The following is a 20,482-nucleotide window of genomic DNA, read 5'->3' as shown; positions in this document are numbered from 1 at the left end:
GGGGAGGATCCAGGCAGTGGAGTGAAGGTAATTGGCCAGATGGTTGCTAAGGAGAATCTGTCCTCCTACCCTGCTGCGTTCTGAGTTTGGCTGGAATGAAGTGTTCTCCAGCACTTTGACCACCTTTAACGTTGGCGTTTTCCTTCCACTTAAAAAGTCTCTATTAATATTGACGTATTTAAACATCTCAAGAAACTTGGAGGCCCTTCATTGGGAAAAGATTTTCAGCCCTTGTGGGGTCTCCTTATCCCACCTGGTCAGTGACCAAGGTTAAGGCTGAGGTCCCTGGGAAAACGGGCAGGAGATAGGGACTCTGGTGGGAGACGAGGTGTGGGCTCCTATGGGCAGGAACAAAAAAAGACCGTATCTTTGGGGCTGGACAAAAAGAGGTGGAGTTGGAGGAGGACGAGGCCCACAGAAGGACGGTCAGGAGCGGGTAGGGCGGGGTGTGTCTGTGGGCTGGGCTGGAGTCTTACAGCCCTTCATCTCCAGACTGGTTCTGGTGGGTGACACACTTTAGGCTGTCAACTCCAGTCAAAGAAGGGTGACAGAAATCTGGAAACTTCAGGCCCCAAGTCCCTTCCCTGCCTGCACTTTTGAGAAAGGTTTCCAGAATCACAGCTGTGTTGTTTTTGCTTTTCAGGCATTGATTTGGGAATTACTCCAGAGTCCCCAGCATTCCAGGAAGCCAGGTAACGGGGGATGGGGAAGCACATTGGGCTCTTTTGGGGCTTCCTTTCACTTCAGGGGGCGGGAGGAGGTGTCAATCAATTTCCCCAGACAGTGAAATGTCAGCCTGCAGCACCACCCCCACCTCACCCCACAGCCCCGAGGTCACCTTGTTTGCAAGCTGGGCCTTTAGGGTCTTCAAACGCACTCTCACGGCTCCCCAGAGGTGGCTGGGCCTCAAGCCACATTTCCACTCTCTTTTTTAAAACTATGTTTTTCTTGATTTCAGAGAGGAAGGGAGGGGGAGAGAGAGGTAGAAACACCAATGATGAGAGAGGATCATTGATCCGCTGCCTCCTGCGGGCCCCCTACTGGGGATGGAGCCTGCCACCCAGGCATGTGACCGTGACCTCCTGCTTCAGGGGTCAACACTCAACCACTGAGCTGCACAGGCTGGGCTCCACTCCCATTTTATAGAGGGAGAAGCTGAGACCAGAAGTCAGGCCATTAGAAACACACACCAATGGTTACACACAAAACTCCTACTATTTCCCATTGTGACCCAGCTCCAACACCCCACGTACAAGCCAGTCTAGCAGCACCGATCGGGCCCCCAGGGTGCCCTGCAACACCCGGGACACTAACTGAACCACTGCCAGGAGCTGGGCCGTTATGAACAGCATTATACAGATGGCAACACCGAGGCTCAGAACAGACCATTCTCTCAGGGCCACAAAACTAGAGAGAAACCGGGCAGGGACACCCACACCGTCTGGTGTGGCAGCCACGAGCCACACATGCGGCTGAACACTTGATGTTGAGCGTCGACCTAGGAACCAGGAGGTCACAGTTTGATTCCCGATCAGGGCACATGCCCGGGTTGTGGGCTAAATCCCCTGTGTGGGGCATGCAGGAGGCAGCCGATCAATGATTCTCATCATTGTTTCCATCTTTCTCTCCCTCTCTCTTCCTCTAGGACAGTGATGGCGAACCTATGACACGTGTGTCAGAGGTGACAGGCAAACTCATTTTTTGGGTTGATTTTTCTTTGTTAAATGGCATTTAAATATATAAAATAAATATCAAAAAATAAACCTTTGTTTTACTATGGTTGCAAATATCAAGAAATTTCTATATGTGACACGGCACCAGAGTTAAGTTAGGGTTTTGCAAAATGCTGACAGGCCGAGCTCAAAAGGTTCGCCATCACTGCTCTATGAAGTCAAGAAAAATATGTTTTTTAAAAATTAAACACGTGATTGTTTGTTTGTTTTTTTAAAAAAAACAAACAAACTCACACACACATGCTCACAATCCCACTTGCACAAGACCACTCACACTCTGTCTCCTACCCCATGCACTTACCACTCTCTCCACAGGCCCTGCGCCAGGAAGGCACACAAGCCCCCACACCTGCCCGCAGAGCACCTGCTGAGGACCTCACCCCTCCATCGGCCTTGAGGGGACATGCTGGGGTGCCTCTCACCCACAGGTCAGCACCGCTCTGCCTGGCTGAGTGGCGGGCATGTGGCAGGGGCACCCTTAGCACAGCAGTTGCCGCTTTGGGGGTTCTCGGGAGAGAAGGATAGCTGCCCTGATGCTGAACTATGACTGACCGTGAATCTGAGCTACGGGACTAACCCTTGGGTCACAACAGCAAAGGCTCTGTGTCCGCGGTGAAAGTGGCTTCTATTTGGACCCAGCTTTTCCCATGCTGTCTTCTCTCTGAATTTTCCAGCTTGAGTTTGTTCACAGTTGCCTGTGACAGAGAGTGCCATGCCAGAAGCCCACTGCGGCCTGCTTCTGAGCAAATCTGCAACTCCGTATGGGGGGGTGGGGGTGGGTGCGTGGGAGGAAAGCAGGAAAACCCAGCGTAGTTCCTTCCAGGCTCTTCTCTGCCTCGCCCACCAGCACACTGTTCGGCCTCCCCACGCTGCTGGGCATCTCCAAAGGGTCTTGTTCTTCTTCCCTTAGGCAAAAACCACAGACCTTCTGGCCCAGGAGATGTTGATCTGACCATCACATGGAGCTAATTATCCAAATGCAGACTTTAGATTCTGTGAGCAGACACGGCCACAGCCCCCACGGTGGCTCAGCAGGACCTGCTTCCAGAGGTCCCAGCAGCCCCCGCCGTCCGTCACAACAGCCAGCGAGCGGTTATAAAGGCGCATCATGAACCACAGGTAGTCTCCGGAGACGGAGCCTTCCTGCTCGTAACTGCTTAATTAGGTAGACTATTGCCTGCTGGATTCAGGTCACATGGGCTTCCTTAGACGCAGCTGACTGCAGAAGGCTCGGGGCTGATGGGGGCGGGGCAGTGGCAGAAGATTCTAGAATCAGTGGGAGGCCTGTGTTAGGAGGGGGGGGGTCTCTTGTGTCACTCGGCCATCAGTTAGCTTTGACACCTGGACACGTGTCCATCCCTCTGGGCCTCCGTTTCTTTCTCAGTAAAATAAGATAGTGGTGAGTCGGCCATAACAAGGCTGCATGTGGTTGAAAACCCCAATCCAGCCTGGTCTGTCGTTATTTGACATAACAAGAGGCAGAAGACAAGCCCGAGAGACCTCAGGCATGACACAGTTAGCAGTGGTGTCAGAGGCCCAGGTCCCTTCTCTGCTGGCCGTCCTGCTTGTAGCACCTTGTAGTCACCAGGTGGCTGTGGCCACTACACAGTCAAGTCCTCCGGGGTGGTGATCTGGGTACTATTTTCTTTCTTTTCTTTTTTTTTTTTTTTAAATATATTTTTATTGATTTCAGAAGGAAGGGAGACGGAGAGAGAGACAGAAACATCAATGGTGTCAGAGAATCACTGATCAGCTGCCCCCTGCACGCCCCACATTGGGGAATCAAGCCACAACCCAGTCATGTGCCCTGAGTGGGAATCGAACCATGATCTTCTGGTTCATAGGTCAGTGCTCGACTGCTGAGCCACACTGGCCAGGCACTATTTTCTTTATTCCTTCTCACACTGTGCCCATTGTACCCACCTCAGGGGTAGTCAAGGAGCATTGAGGAACGACCCACTCGCTCCATGGGCATCAGCATGACTGGCTCGGGTGCATTTGGGTTCAAATTCTAGTGGAAGAATTTGTCAGTCAGTCATTCATTCAACAAATGTTTATTGAACACCTAATATATGCCAGGTGCTAGGTCCTGTTTTCTTGGAGATAGCATGGGGTAAAATGATGTTTGAGCAATGCTCTGAAAACCTCCCCCTAATTGCCGGCTAAAGGTATCAGGAAGAAAAAATGAGGTATACGTGGTCCAGAAGCAATGTGTGTCTGGGCTTAAAAATGACCCACAGGGCGTTTTATTCCTGGTGAAATATCCTTATTGGTTTTGCTCCATTTTGCTAGTTGGTCTTGGGTTATTTTGTTTTGTTTTTAGCTCAGGTATCGGTTCATGAGGAAAAGCCTGGAGTGCAAAGACAGCCTGGACATGTAATAAAGGTGAAATGAGGTGTTTGGGTTGAGACTCCAGCTGCGTTAGAGCAAGACAATGGGGCCCAGAGATGGGAGGTAGGGCGGAGGCTCCCGCAGAGGCGACTCCGATTCGAGTTGCTGGCCCCGCTCTGCCCTCCTGCGGACCACAGGACGTGCTTGGCCGTCACTGGGCCGCACGAGACCCGCGTCTTCTGGAAACCCAAGCCCTCTCCAGTTCTGCACCCACGGCTCAGAGGACCTGCTAACTACGCCCTGAAAGCGCCTGGGGACACACCAGGCTCCGAAGCTCCGTGTGGAGGACTCTCGTTTCCCTCGTCTCTCTGCGAAATAAATCCTTTTCCTTTCAAACAAGATCCAACAGTTAAAGGAAAAAAAACTCTATTGAACTTTGCCTCTGCCTTTGGTCTCTGGGTAAGAAGGATTTGGGCTTTGATTCTCTCAAAATGAGAAATTTGCCTTGTGCTTGAAGATCAGAGATTGGAGGGGTTTTTTTTTCTGTTCTTTCTCCTTTTTTCCAAGTTTTAAGCCCTGCAACTGACTGTCAAGGGATTGACGAGGGACTCCCCAGCCTGGTGCCGGCTCTCCTGGGCGGGTGGGCGCACACCTCAGGAGCAGACAGGGGGTGCTCCCCATCGCCCAGGAGTCCACCCAGGGTGCTGGGTTCAACACCTATCACCCCGCAAGGAGGCGCCATTCATATCCTGGCCCAGGAGGGGGCAATGCTGTGCCTGACGGATAAGAGTTGCCTGCCCTCTCGATGGACCCCAAAGGCCTAGACTGTTGAATGGAAAGAAGCAGCGGTGATCCTGCCTCTGACCTGCTAGGTGACCTTGAGCAGGTGGCTGAGCCTCTCAGAACTGTGTCCCAGCTGTAACGTGTGGGCTTGAACCAGACTGGCCTTTGGTTCCTCGCTGGTCCTGATGCTGGCACAGCAGGGGGTCAGTCCGCTCAGGGTCCCATCTTGACCAAACTCGGTCGGCCCCATCATAAAACGTGCATAAAGTGTTTCTCTCTCCAAGCACCGAGAAGCACGGAGCTTTTCTTTCCCTGTTTTTTTGTTTGTTTTTTAGGTAATAGCCATAAAAATGATACTTCGCAGTACAAATAGAATGAATGAAGAAGAATCCTGAAGCAGGGGCTAGGGATGAGAGACATTTACAACTGTAGTAACAGCTGCCCACGGGGTCTTGCCAGACTCCGTTCCCCTGTCTCCACAGCCCTGTTCTCTCTTGGGGAAACCATCCTGCCCTCCTGAGATGATCTGGAGGGACAGTCAGTCAGGGTGCCCTGCCAGCTGGGCCAAGAAGCCAGCAAGCATCCCCGGGAAGGCTGGTAACCCTGCTTCCCAGGAAGATGGATCGTGGACCCAGTGCCAAGCCTGGGAGCAGGTGGGAAGAGCTCTCTGTGCTCAGAGCATCACTGCCCTGATGAGGCCTCGGTCCTTCCTCTGTCTAGATCAGCCGTGGGCAAACTACGGCCCGCGGGCCGGATCCGGCCCGTTTGAAATGAATAAAACTAAAAAAAAAAAAAAGACCGTACCCTTTTATGTAATGATGTTTACTTTGAATTTATATTAGTTCACACAAACACTCCATCCATGCTTTTGTTCCGGCCCTCCGGTCCAGTTTAAGAACCCATTGTGGCCCTCAAGTCAAAAAGTTTGCCCACCCCTGGGCTAGATCCACAGCCGCCCTACTCCTGTCTTCCTGAGACCCAGGTGTTCAGCGTTGTCTCCTTTTCATGCCACCCATGTCCTCCCATCAAATTCCAACTTTCATCTAAGTTAGAGTCAGATTCTGTTGCTTGCAACCAGAGAATTCTAACTCAGGTGGGCATTTTAGGTCTCCTCTCCCAACATTTTCTTACAAAATAAGGAAAGAAGAAAAGGAAGGAAAGAAGGAAGGAAAGAAGGAAAGAAGGAAGGAAATAGAAATAAAGGGTGATACAGTGTTTTTAAAATCTGTGTTAACTACAGAGCCATTTTCCCTAATTACTAATGTGGACTCTCCTAGACAGATGCCAGCAGAGGTCCTGTCCTCCTGCCTGCTCCTTTCCGCTTCCCCATATCTGTTTCCTCAGAATGCAGGAATCTCAGCCACCATTTCCTCTGTTAATATTTGCATGTGAGAAGTTAGGGTTCCTGGGGGAGGGGCCAAGGAGAGAGGAGGCGTATAGCAGCACTTACAGAAGCTGTCTGCGCGCCAGGCACAGCTGGGAGCGCCCCTATGCTGTGTTAGTGGACACAGCAAACCTACCGGGTGGGTTCTGTCATTGTCATTTTGCAGATGAGGAAACCCAGAGATCAAGCAACTGGCTGGAAGGCACACGGATATAAGTGGCGGGGCTGGGATTTGAACCCAGGTCTCTTGTGACCTAACACAGATGGTCACCATTTCAGTCGGTTCTGGGGTACACATTATGCCTCTCCCACCCCTACACGTCCATAGCACCAGCAACCCCTGACCATGCCCCCCCCACCATTGCATTTTTTTCCTGTGGGTATTTTGCTACCTTTGTCTTACCCCAAATCTCTCCATTTCTATCAACACAGAAACTTCCCTAACATGTTGAATGAAAGAAAAGGAAGGAGTACAGTTTAAAGAATAGAGGGTCTTGCCCTAACCAGTTTGGCTCAGTGGATAGAGCGTCGGTCTGCGGACTGAGGGGTCCCAGGTTTGATTCCGGTTGGGGGCATGTACCTTGGTTGCGGGCACATCCCCAGTGGGGGGTGTGCAGGAGGCAGCTGATTGATGTTTCTCTCTCATCAATGTTTCTGGCTCTCTGTCCCTCTCCCTTCCTCTCTGTAAAAGACCAATAATAAAATATATTTAAAAAAATGAATACAGGGTCTGGCATCAAATGGCCTACATGAATGCCAACTCCACGGCTCACCAGCGGTGTGACCTTGGGCAAGTCACACAACCTCTCCTCGCCTCATTTTCCTCACCTGGGAAATACATTAATTATCATGGGAAACAGAATAATGGCCCAAAGATGTCTCCGCTTCTAATTCCCAAATCCCTAGAACATGTGACGGTTACGTTATATGGCCAAGGGGAAGTAAGGTTGTTAAGCAGGCGACTTGAAGAGGTTATCCCAGATTACCCAGGCGGGCCCAGTCATCACAAGCGTCCTTAAATGCAGACGAGGAAGGCAAGAGAGTCAATGTCACCATGTCTCCGGCATTGTTGGCCTTGAAGATGGAGGTGGCCATGAGCCAAGAGTGTGCAGCTTCTAGAAACTGGGAAGGCAAGGAAATGAATTCTCCCCAGAGCCTGCAGAAAGGAACACGGCCCTGCCGGCACCTTTATTTTAGCCCAGAGAGGCCCATTCCGGGCTCCGACCTACGGAAGCCATTGTGTGTGTGGTAATTTGTGCCCGTAGGAAACGAATGCACCCATCTCGCGGTGATGGGCTGCTGTGAGGATTATAAGAGACGCTGCTGGACACGTAGGAACGCAGTGACGTTGGCTCTCCCTGTGGGTTGGTGTGCAGAGGTGGGCACTGCTGAGCACGGTGGTGAGCTGTGCCCCTGTGTGCCCGCCCACCCCTAAGTAGAGGCCCGTCACTCCAGCCCTAATTGCTTGGAATGCTGCTTTATAAGCACGCCCATGGCTCCCTTCATCATGCTAAATTGCACTCCAAGTGGCTTGTGCAATGCTGGCCCTCTGATTAGCTTCTTTCCTCGCTCCAAAATGAGGGTAATCAGTGGAGGAAAGATCTTACCGTGTGCCCGGGGAGGGGGAGGGGGAGGGCGGGGGACCTCTCCATCGCAATTTTCTAATAAGGTTTGAAGAGCTTTTAAAGAGCTTGCTCCTGTCCCCCTGCAGGTGTGTGGCCACCCTCCCTCCATTCCGGCCATAAACACAGGTCCTCGACTCGCCCTTCCAGGATCTGACCGCGGCTGCCGGTAGCACCCCCTTCACCCTGTCTCTCCTCCTCTGAGATTAGACTTTGTTCTTGAGTTTAGGAAAATGATTATAACCCAGCAGTCAGTCTATCCGGCCAGCCCTGAAGATCTAGACCAGATTGACCCGAACCCCTGCATGGCATGACCTGTGGAGCCCAAAGGCACTCCACGATTTCCCGTGGGGTCTGGCCTTCCTGTGGCCACATGTCCCCAGAGGAAGATGGATAAGAAAGCGAATGCAGCTGAAACTCCAGGGCCACTCACTGTGGGAGATCCAGCCAAGTGTTCACAGAGTCACGTGTTTTTGTAAAATTGGCCCAAGTGTGATATTTTCATATTCTCTTTCTGGGTGCTGAGCCTCAGAATGTATTTATAATTAGGGGGGAAAGGATATAAAAAGAGGCTTCCAGAGAGAGAAGATGAGCTGGAGAAGCACCAAGGAAACTTGGGAGGAGAGAATTCCAAGGAGTGTGAGAGACGGGCTAAAAGTGTCCAGAGGAACCACAAAGAGAGGACTGAGCACGGTGGGGGGTCTGGCAGCTGGGACCTGGGTGAGTAGAAGGAAAGCCATGTTACTAAGGACTAAAGGCAGTAGCCAGAGGCCAGGATGCAAAGGAATGAGCGGAGAGGAGATGTGGAGGCGCGGAGGCCGAGCTCTCCGGAAGCTGGGCTGTGCTCTGGGTTTGGAGTGGTGTAGGCCAGCCTAGTGCAAGGAGAGAGGCAAGTGAGCAGAGAGGGCAGAGCAGGAACTGAGAGGGCTGAGGAGTTGGGAGGGGAGGGAGGCAGGGGCCCATGAAGCAGGGAGAGTGGGGAAAGGAACAGGCCAGGGTCCCACTCAACATTCTCAAGGCCCCATGGGGTGTCCCTGTGTTGGGAAGGGATTATGGAGAGACCCATGATGCAGAGTAGCCTGGGGCGAGAGGAAGAGGAATCCAGAGAGGGAAGGAGACCACAGGTCACCAGCCTAGACAGGTAACCTTCTCAGGGCACGATCTTCTCGAGGGCGGGCAATCTGGGCATATTTATGGGCAGAGGAGAGGGACTCGATGAGGAGGGAGCTGATGAAGATGGGATGTGGGTGAAGGGCAGAGCAAAGTCTGGGAGGAGGTGGGGGAGGAGAAAGAATGTAAAAGGTTGGAGTGGATCAGGCCACCCCCACTTCCCCTCACACAGAAGGAAAATGAAACCACAGGAACCAGGGCTCCATGGGACCCCGCTGCAGGACAGGGTGCACCGCAATCAAAACCAGGCCAGTGGTTGGAAATAATGGACAAACTTCTTGCTAAATTCCTTCCAATCGTCTGCCTCTCGACCAAGACCTCCTCTTTCAACCAAGACCAGGTGGGATCTGGTCTCCCCGTCTCCCTTTCCCAACCTTCCTCCCTCTGCTCTTCTCTGACTCTTTATTCTACCGCTCAACGCGACCACTCTGCCTCCTCAGTGTTAGACATCAATTCGCAGGCTCATCTACACCTAAGCTTCGGGCTTTCCCGGTTTCCCATTTCCTGGATTCTACAAAGCAAAGGGCGCTGACCCGACAACCCCAATCCTTGCTCCTTGGAAGGGGCCTGAGCACAAACCCTTATCATTTAAAATCCGTTCTCAGAAAATCCCGGTTAGAGGAGAAAGGTGGGGAATGGGCGAAGAATGGAGGGTGCCCTCCAGGCCCACACCACTTCTCATCCTCACCGGATAGACTAGTGACGTCATGAGGCAGCCTGCAGGCCTGAGCGCCTGTCTCCTGATGTCAGACTCCGGACTCCTGGCCCCGGCTTTGTGCCCCTCCCCTGCCTGGTGTTGGGAGGGAAAGCGGATGGATCCAAGGGTGCGTTGCCCATGCCAACACTGGATGAGTGGTGTTATCAGAAAGGCCGCCTGCACCGTTCAGGAAAACAATAAGATTTCCAGGGTCACTTGGTGTCGGTTAAGCATTGATCTTTGACTTTACAATCAGTTGCAAATTCTGTTTAAATTAAAAGGCCAGCCGGTCTCCCGGGGAAACCTAGATTTTAGTTGGGGAAAAGGAGGAATAACAAAACTATTAATTTTTTAAAAATTACATGTAAGCAGGCAATGGATTTAGTCGCAGTTTATAATGAATGCCTTTGGGTTTCGAGGCATCCTAATTATTTTGAATTTGCGAGGGCTTTGAGGCTCACCCACACCATCCCAGTTATCCAGACGCGTCTGCCCTGAGAAGGGTTACGTAGTTGTCGTCCGGTTTATATTCTCGTCTATCATTGGCACGGGCAAATGATTTATATTTCCATTATGTCAAAATTATGTATGTCGCTCTGGAAACTACGGCATCGCATATGTTAATACTCCGGCTAGAAACGACTTCAAAGGTTTGCCATCTACCCCCGTGCCTTCTGGAACATCTCCGACATCTGAAGCCAATGATTATCTGCGTCTGTTTTGAAAAGCCCTCAAGAGTCTGGATTTTACAGTCTCTGGTTTTTAGTACCTAATCACTATTCCTACCAAGATGTTCTTGCCAGAGAACTTGGTTTTCTCCAGCTGCCGCTTAAGCATGAGTCTAGAGAAGGCAGTAATGAACAATCAGCGAGGCGTTTAAATACACCTCTCCCCAGGGGTAAGGCGCCTCTGGTGGGCTGGTGATACTCACCCATCACCCGTCTGTGCCCTGCCCTGCACACCAAGGAGGCTAGTCCTGAGGACTGCACCCAGGGGTGCTGGCTGGGCTGGCCAATGGGAGACACCGGCAGAGATCTGTGGGGGGACAAGAGCCAGAGCCGGTCTTCTCTGCCCTGGTCCTAGTTGTGACCCCATGACCACAGCGCTGGTGGGGTGGCCCCTCCTTCACACTGCAGCTCGCAGGGCTCCGAGAATAGCTTTCCCTCCTTTTCATCTCTCCAGGCCCAGGGGTGGCAACAGCTCCCACTGGGGGTGGTCTCTGGGTTCCCCTAACCCGCCCAGGGCCTGGAAATAGCCCCTTGGTTGAAGTCTCTGGAACCACAATGGCTGGATTCTGTCCCAGCCAGGACCCCGACCCGTAAACTGGGTGACAAGATGTCTGTGGTTTTTGCAGTGTGGAGTGAGGCATCACGTTTATCCCATTTCCTCCCGGCATTACCTCGAAGGGTCTGGGCTTCCCAGGGGTTCCGAAGCCGGGGGACCTCTGCGCATCGTGGACAACTCGTGCTGAGGCCGCCATGAGAAGGTGCTGAGTGGAATCTCCCTGCAGCCCAGCGCCCGAGGGGAGGACGGTGCTGACGTCACGGCCATTCTGTGGATGGTGAAGGACAGTTGCCGGGAGGGGCGGGGCTGCAGAGACAGCTCCAACCACAGCCCGCCCACCCCGCCTTCGGTGTCCTTGCTGCTTTTTTGCTGGCCTCAGCCCAGGTCCCCTGCACAGCCCTCCTTCCTGGGCTCTCTCACACATAACACGAGAGCCCAGCCAGCGTGGCTCAGTGGTTGAGCATCAGTCCATGAACCAAGAGGTCACTGGTTCGATTCCTGGTCAGGGCACCTACACGGGTTGTGAACGTGATCTCCAGTAGGGGGCGTGCAGGAGGTAGCCCATCAATGATGCTTCTCTCTCATCATTGATGTTTCTACCTCTCTCTCCCTCTCCCTTCCTCTCTCTCTAAAAAAATAAATTAAAAAACATATTTTAAAAAACAACAACACAAGAAATGAGACAAATGCCTCTCACACAGGTACTGACACGGGCCTAGGAAACAATATTTGCCACGTGCGACAAGCTCCTCCCTCTCTGGGCCCCAGAGTCCCCATGTATGAGAAGAAGGCCTGGCCACCTCCCAGGGCTTGTGGGAGATGAGTAACCCACACAGGAGCACTTTGAAAATTGTCCCGATGTAACATCAGCTTTGGCAGCATCCGGCTCCTTTTCCTCGGACTCCCCACATCCAGTGTGTGTGCCCGCATCCACTTTTGCTCCTGACCCCATGTCTGTTCTCCACTCAGCAGCCAGAGTACGTCTTTAAAACCTAAGTAAAAAACAAGTCAAACTTCTGCAAAGGCTGCCCAGCTCACCTGGGCAAAACCCAAAGCCCTAGTGCTCTGCTGTGTAGATTCCGCGAGACCCTGTACCAAACCCTCTCCACGCCGGGTCCACCGGGAGGACACGCCTGATGGGCCACGGTCATGGCTATTCTATCAGGAAAATACCACCAGCGGACGCTTCCCAGATGCTGCTATTTCTCCGACAAGAGAGGGACCCAGCTCAGGCAGCACCCCGGAGGGGGGCGAGCTCATTTGTCATGAAACCGGCATTAATGAACATGACCTACTTTTCTGCAGGTAGAGCACACCTACAGCCCTCTTAGCGTGGCCTGCTGCTCTCAGCTGTTCACAGCCCTCCCACATCTCCCACGTCCTCTCATCTGCACAGTCGGACAGTTGAAGGAGGGAAAACACAGGAGAGGCAGCCCAGCCTGTGCCCGGTGTCACTTGGCTGCGAGCTCTGAGGACATGGCCCTGGCCAAGGTTGCGAGGGTGGCATCAGCCACCCTGAGCATCCTTGCCACGCAAAGCTCAGCCTTCCCAGTCCCCCCTGTGCGAGAGTGGGTCGTGGGCAGAAATGCTGTCCCCTTGGTGTTCTCCCGGGGCTGCAATTGGGCCCTGAACGCTGCCTGGGTGCGTCCTCGCCTTAAAAATGTCTTCCTATGGAGGGGGCAGAGGCTCAAAGGCTCCTTTCTCGCTGGTCCCCTCCTGGTATCTGGGCGCTATGGCAACCAATGCACTTCCCAGAACCATAGCTCTTCCACTGCCCAGTTCCAAGTATCGCTCCTGCGCTGCCCTGGCCAGGTCGACCCCACGGGGACCCACAGCTATCTAGAGCAAGCCCCCCACTTTTCAGGAGTTGAAAGCCAGGCTGCCGGCCAGCTTTCGGGTCACCCCAAGAGCACAGTTGCCCGAGGGATGCCCTGCGGCAACTTTTCCATGAAGTCCCTGGCTATGCCATGCTTTAAGGAAATGTGTCTGTCTCCTCCTGGGAACAGGACCCTGTGTTTGTCAAGTTGCAGCCACAGCACTTGGCCCATAGTAGGTGCTCAGACATGCTCGCTTGGCGGGCCTCGGGGCCAGGCTGACACAGGCTGTGAAGTGAAAGGCCAGGGACTTACTCAAGATCAACGGCTCACGAATGGGAGGGCTGGCACTGGAACCCAGAGCCCGGCACGGTGGCGGCTGAGAGCATGGCCTTGTGGCCAGGGTGCCAAGGTGTGAATCCTAACTCCCCTGCGTCTTAGCTCATGACCCCGAGCAAGTTGTTTGAACACCTCTGTGCCTCAGTGTGCTCATCTGTAAAAAGGAAGCACTAAAAGTATCTTTCCTTCTAGTGCTTGGGAGGATGAAATGAGATAGTACCCGCAGAGCATGGGAAATTGGTCCTGGCACATAGCTAATGCTCCGTGATCTGTTGACCCGCAGTACGTAATAATTTGCATATCATAAAGTAAAAACGTTGGAAAGCAGAATATTTGGTGTGCGCCAAAAACAGATGGAGGTGGATCCTCAAAAATGCCAGCAAAGGTTCTCTGTGGCTGGTGGGATTATGGGTGACTTTCGGTTTCTCTTACATATTCTCCTATAATGTCCAAGTTTTGAATAGTGAACTTATATAAAATGATTTTTGAAAGTAGACATTCCAAAAACTTGTTGAAACCCTACTGTGACCTCTAATGACTGCCTCCCTCCCGCAGCCCACCCCAGCCTGAATATCACTGGATCCTGAGGAGACACCCCTGCTGCTCCCCGGAGCCCGTCGCCCGGGAGCAGAAGGAAACGCGCTCAGGCATTTCAGCTGGAGTGGTGGAGGCTCCATTTCGGCGGTATTTTGCTGGTACACCCAACTGGAAAATGAGACCTCTCGTGTTTTGAATGAATCTCCTCCATTAATCACGGGGATACTCCAGGTCTCTCCGGCGGAGTGATCGGTGTAATTACAGCCTCCGTCTGCAAGGATGATGCCAGCAGTCAAGAGCAGCCTGTGAATCAAGCCCGAGTCTTCCCGGATTTGGTGGAAACGTGGTGGCTCCCCTGAGCCACGGAGGCCGGAGGCGAGAAGGCCCGGGTGGTCCAGAGCGCTCGCCCGGGAGGCAGCCGCGCTGTGATAGCCGCCGGGAGGATTTCCCGAGGACTCCTCCCTATGGAAGTAAATGCGGCGGCGGCTGGAATGTTAGAAAAGGATTTCTTCAGTCCGGGAATTTCCCCGAGGACAGACGACCCAAACATGAGAAGTGAATCTTTCCAGCCAGGCTCGGTATCTTTTTTGCAAAGGCACAACCCCAGGTACCGGAGGTTAGGACTCAGCATGCATTCGAGGGGGACACATACATAACCCACAGCTTCCTCATCTGGCAGGGGAGCATCTCATGGGCAGGCCCTCGTTCACACTCAGATCCCCAGCCAAGGAGTCTAGGAAATGCGGGGTTAGCTCTCCAACGCGTCGAATAGGGTAAGAGGCCAGAGAGGGGGTGAGCCTGCCATGTGTCCGGCACAGGGGCCACCGAGGATGGGACACTGTGTTCTGGCTGGACACACAGAAGGAGAGACAGTGCCTGATGTTTGAACCTGGCCCTGGCCCTGCAGCTGCGAGGGCCGGTTCGTCACTGCTCCTCCTAACCCTTGGCTTCCACACCTGTCAGTGGGGTAATAACAGTCACCTTTCTCAGGGTTTATGTGAGGGTTAAAGGAGACAATGGACTCAGAGTCCCTGGGGTCAGGCACACGGTCTACAGAGAGTAGCTACTGTTAAGTTAGTGTGAGTCGATAAGAGTTCCCATCTGGGGACTGTGTTCGGGAATTGGATGGCGCACAGACGCACGGATGAACTGCATCGAAGGGTTCCCTGGCATATTTAGGACTTTATGGAAAAATCAGAAACTGTAGGAACTTGAGCCGAGGGGCACATTTTCTGATGTAAGGATTTTCTTACTCAATGACCCACCGGAGTATCAAGAAGCTGAGGGATTTATCGATCTCTCTGTGTTCTGTGTGTGTGATCACCGAACTGTAGTTGACGTAAGAAAAGAAAAAGCACGGTCAGCTTCCATGTGGATGTTTCCTACACAGATGTCGTTACATGTTCATTATGTTCTCCCCAAAGGAGGTAAAAGTCACGGTAACCATGTTTAGGGTTCAGATCACAAATCCTTTTTTGGTTTTAAACCGCACAGAGGTGACTTTGGGATGGTCAGCGTGACTTGGATGGAGATGCGTTTTGAATGTTAGTCTTACTAAATCTGTCTCGCAGTGAGATAAAGCAGCTGAGACAAACCAGGCCTCATTCCCCGGAGGAGGGGAAATTTAGCTGTTAGAAATTGAGCATCATACAACTCAGTAATAAAAAGTCAAACAGGACTAGAGCAAGGGGCCCTGCAGGGGAGAGGCAGGGAGAGCTGGGAACAGAACTGAGCAGTGGTTCTCCAGCTTCGAGCCACAGTGACTCACCTTTGTAGCATCCCTTTCTGCTGTCGGGAATGTAAAAATCTACCCCTATACATGATTTGAAAACAATGACCACCATGCCCTAACTGCAAGAAAAAAGAAGAAACGAAAGGAAAGGAATTTGTCTAAGGAAATAGCATTCAGCTCAACAGTAAATGCCCGAGCACCATTAGGCGAGGAAACATCATCAGCATAGACGCACCCGCGTGTGGCGCTCGGAAAGGTACGCTGCGGAAGGTGAGCTGAATTCTCGACTCACATACCTCCGGGGCTGAGCTGTCGGTGACACGATTTTCTGAAAGGGTGAACAGCTCTTGGAAAATTCCCAACAGAACTGTATCAGCTAAGGTTTCAGACCATGAAAGGCAGCAAGATCAAATAAGATGCTTTGTGGAAAGTGCAATAAAGAGACAATTTTCAAAGGTGAGGACAGATCACTGGTGACTACGGCATGAAGAACTCACAACAAAGGTTTAGAGAAGTCTCTCTGGGAACACAGGGTAAAAGGCTCGCTCTGCAGGCTATTTTTTAAAACAGAAAATTTCTCTCTGTCTACTTCCCATGAAAATATCTGTCTGGTAGGGCGCCCAATGCCTGGACCCGGCTCTCTTTGGAGGCAGGGACCTCACTGTCCACCCACCCAGGCCCCCACCCTCTGCAGCTGTCCCGGGGCAATCCTCGGACCCAGGACCTGATTCTGGTGGGGCTTTTGCAGGTCAGGCTCCTGTAAACTGGGCAGCTTGTCTGTAGTTCGGCTAAGGCAGTGGTTGGCAAACTCATTAGTCAACAGAGCCAAATATCAACAGTACAACGATTGAAATTTCTTTTGAGAGCCAAATTTTTTAAACTTAAACTGTATAGGTAGGTACATTGTTATTCATTTAATTAGGGTACTCCTAAGGCTTAGGAAGAGCCACACTCAAGGGGCCAAAGAGCCACATGTGGCTCGCGAGCCGTAGTTTGCCTACCACGGGGCTAAGGAAAATCAAGAGGCAAATCCAAGCAGGGCCGGACCCATGAGGACCAGGTGGAAAGAGGAATGAAGTCGGAGGCGGGGAGGGGAGGTGGAAGCAGCTCTGAGCTTCATCCTGGTGGTCAGCACAGGGTCGCTGTGGTCACAGGAGGGCACCGCCTGGGGTGGGCATCGGCAAGGGCAGTCCACACCCAGCCATTGCGGAGCGCCCCCCGCGTGCCCGGCTCTGCGCCAAGTGCTTTCTCCTCGCTCCTCCTCCTCTTCTTCTTAACAGGTCCTCGATTCCAGGGGAGACCCCAAGGAGAGAGTGAAATCTGAGATCGGTTTTCCCTTTACAACTCAATAAGAACAACACACATGACACAGGCGTACTCTTCTTCATACTGACAACCCCACCACAAGCCCAGCCGGCGTGGCTCAGTGGTTGAGCGTCAACCTATGAACAAGGAGGTCACGGTTTGATTCTTGATCAGGGCACGTGCCCAGGTTGCAGGCTCGATCCCCAGTGAGGGCGTGTAGGAGGCAGCTGATAAATGATTCTCTCTCATCATTGATGTTTCTCTCTCTCTCTCTCTCTCTGCCCCTCTCCCTTTCTCTGAAATCAATAAAAATATACATATTTTTTAAATGTCCTCCAAGCAACCAATTCTGGAAAAGCTTCAAAACAGCACTGCTCCCCAGGGAGCCTCCCAACTGCCCCCTGCAGAGGGGATAGCCTCATGCCTGTCAGTGCTTCACAGGATGGGAACAGCACACATGGGAGGCACGGCTCTGCGTCCTCCCTGCTGGCGGCAGGCGACACAGCCACCGTGGCAGCCTTTCCATGAGGACAGGACACTTAGAAATCTGGGCCACTCAGAACCCGCAGCTGGCGCCAGCCGCTGGGACGGCGCCGGCACTGAAGTCCGAGGGAACCACCAGCCTGAAAACAGCTCTCGAGAAATCACTTAATTGGTTTGGAGGTCACAGGGTCCTCTTCCAATTAGGATCCCATCGCACCAGCTGCCATTTGCACAGGGGACCATCCGGACTGGGCTTTGCAAGACAAGCATCATCCACTCAGAAGCAGCACAAGTCGGTGAGCAACTGTCCGGCTCCTTTCCAACGGCAGGCGGCCCTGGAGGCCGGAGCTCATCTTCCCCTCCAGGTAGGATGTTTGGGAACCGGGACGGAGTGGACAGAACAAGGATTTTCGGCCCGGCCTCGTTCCCTTCTCCAGAGCAGCCACCAGGAGGACAGACCAGGGTTGCAGGGCAGGTGGGGGCCTTTGAAGTCCGATTTCTCAGACTTTATGGAAGGAGAACTGCCCGCTAAGGGGCCTGACAGCATGTCAACTCCATCACCCCAGCCCCGAGGTCAGTGATGGCGAACCTATGACACGCGTGTCAGAGGTGACACGCGAACTCATTTTTTTGGTTGATTTTTCTTTGTTAAATGGCATTTAAATATATAAAATAAATATCAAAAATATAAGTCTTTGTTTCACTATGGTTACAAACATCAAAAAATTTCTATGTGTGACACGGCACCAGAGTTAAGTGAGGGTTTTTCAAAATGCTGACACGCCGAGCTCAAAAGATTCGCCATCATTGCCCAGGTGCTCACATCACATGAACTCTGACCTCAGTCTCCAGGCCAGGGAGGGGGCCCAGTGACAGGGGCAGGAACACGATGAATGGGGGACCAGTGCCTGTGAAGTCTATTTAATAAAACGTTCCCACCTAGGGAGGGCTTGCAGGAAAACGGAGAGGAGCAGGGTGGGACCTGGGCCACACAGTGAGGTCAGTGACACCCCAGGTCAAATGACTTCTCCTCCACGAGTCACCACGCTGAGAGTTTGAGTAATGTCCATAGAGACCCCACCGCAGAAAAGTGGGAGCAGGCCAAGGACATGGACCCCCAGGCCCTCTCTGGTTTCCAGCCAAAGCAACTCTCCTTTCTTCTGTCAGATTTGGGCTTCCAGGTGACCTGTCTTTTGAAGAAAGGATGAAAATAATTTTTTAAACACTTGTGCTAGACAAACGTATAACCAGGCAACTGGCATAGTCAAAGTCAGCGTGAGAGCTGGCTAGGGCCTTAGACACAGCTCGTCCAACCCTTTCATTTTGCTGAGGTGGGCAGTGAGGTTGGGAACAGTGATGACTTCCCAGAGTCATACAGCCGGTGACGGAGAGAGCTCTAGGAGTCCCGTCTCCAGTCCAATCTCCTTTCCTCTGCTGAGAGGTCGCTGGGCCGGCCTGGCACTGGTTAATGGTCACCGATCCCATCTGCTCTTCTTCCTAGCATGTGGCTAGGCTATATTTCCCGTATTGCTCATACTTCCAGGGCAAGGCAATACCTTTCTGGAAAACACGTTGTGCACAGAGAAGCTGCTCAATGCATTCTAAGTTGAGTTAGCATGGCTTAGTAGTTAAGGGCCTAAACTCTGCAGCCATATCGCTTGGGTTCAAATTCCCACTCCACCGCTCTGAGTATGTCACTCTAGCAACCTCTGTCCCCTCTCTAAGTTTCAGCTCATCCATTATATAGTTAGGCATGTTCCAGTTTACTCAGCGTAAAATAAACTCATTATAACAGGTGATACGGCTTGTGGGCTGCTGCGAATGTCCGATGAGATCGTAAGCGGATGGCAACATTCCTGACACATCAAAGAGGGTCAGCGAAGGGGTAATGACAGTGAGCAGTTCCAAGCTGCAGGCCCAGCTAGTATCGAAGGGCCCTTCACACTTCTTGGAGGAGGCCTTTAGCAGCATCCTAAAGCAACTCATCTCTTTTTCCATCTAGAAATTTAGAGATTTTTTTTTAAGTTCTGTAGCATAATCCCAATTTTAATGGGTAGCTCTTGGCTGTCCTGTAAACACGAAGCCACCCGCTGTTTGCGCCGTGCCCATCCCGTGCTCCCACGAATACTCCTCTCGGGTTTGACATTAGACTTGATGAAAAGATGAGAGTTTCCTTTGCAGACATGAGATTTCTGTCCTTCCAACAAAAGCTGGCAGAACCCGCCTTGGATGTGTTGACAGCGTTTTTATCACCTCGCCATCCGCCCAAAGACTGGAGCGTGTCTAGCTTTTAATTGCCTTGCCCACCCACACAGAGGCTGTTTAGAGCGTTCGTCTGGGTGCTCAGTGCTTTCTGATTGCAACTGGACTGCTATAAACAGAACCTCAGCTCTTTGTAGGGATGAGCGGAGGCTTGCAAGGTCTTGTTCTTCTCCGGTATAAAGAATCTATCATCAAAGAACCCATCCACTCGGTAATGACAAGGGATGTGCAAAGATCACAAAAAATGGGTCAAACTACAAAGATGAGGTCAGAAATAAAAGGGAGGGAGAAAATGAAAAGAAAGAGCTGATGAGGGATGGTTATTTAATGGGATCAATGCTGGCATCATAAAAAAAGAGGAGTTGAAAGGGGGCAGGTATGTACCACCTATGCATCAGCCACTGTGCCACAGTGAACTGGAATCAAGAAGACTCTAGCCCTGGCTAGTATTTCTCAATGGTTAGAGCATTGGCCTGTCACTGGAGGGTCTTGGGTTCGATTCGTAGTCAAGGGCATGTACCTCGGTTGCAGGTTTGATCCCTGGCCCCAGTCAGGGTGTGTGGGAGGCAACCAGTCAATGTGTCTCTCTCACATTGATGTTTCTCTCTCTCTCTCTCTCTCTCTCTCTCTCTCTCTCTCTCTCTCCCTCCCTCCCTGCCCTGCCTTCCACTTTCTCTAGAAATCAATGAATTAACAAAACATCAAAAAAAAAAGAAGACCCTAATCTGAGCTTCTAGTACCCATGCAGGTGGCTGAGAGCGTGGCGTGGCCATTTGCAGCCACTTTGGCAACTCTTGTAGGGGCAGGAAAAAGACAAATTCCCCTTGCCACAATCAAGCCAGGGGTACAGGAGCCGTGCTTATGGCAGGAAGAGACTTTCCTCACACTGAGACTGAGCTCGCCTAGGGGAAACAAGGTCTTTTCTTCCTGGATGCATTACTGGGGATTCAGCTGTAGCTATCATGGACAGAGGGATTGAATGGAATCCTTGGCAAAGAGGCAGAGA

The sequence above is a fragment of the Myotis yumanensis genome, unplaced genomic scaffold (genome assembly GCF_028538775.1).
Source record: "Myotis yumanensis isolate MYYU_CA2020_CCGP unplaced genomic scaffold, mMyoYum1.0.hap1 SCAF_14, whole genome shotgun sequence".
NCBI lineage: Eukaryota > Metazoa > Chordata > Mammalia > Chiroptera > Vespertilionidae > Myotis > Myotis yumanensis.
Note: the sequence above shows the minus strand (reverse complement) of the source record.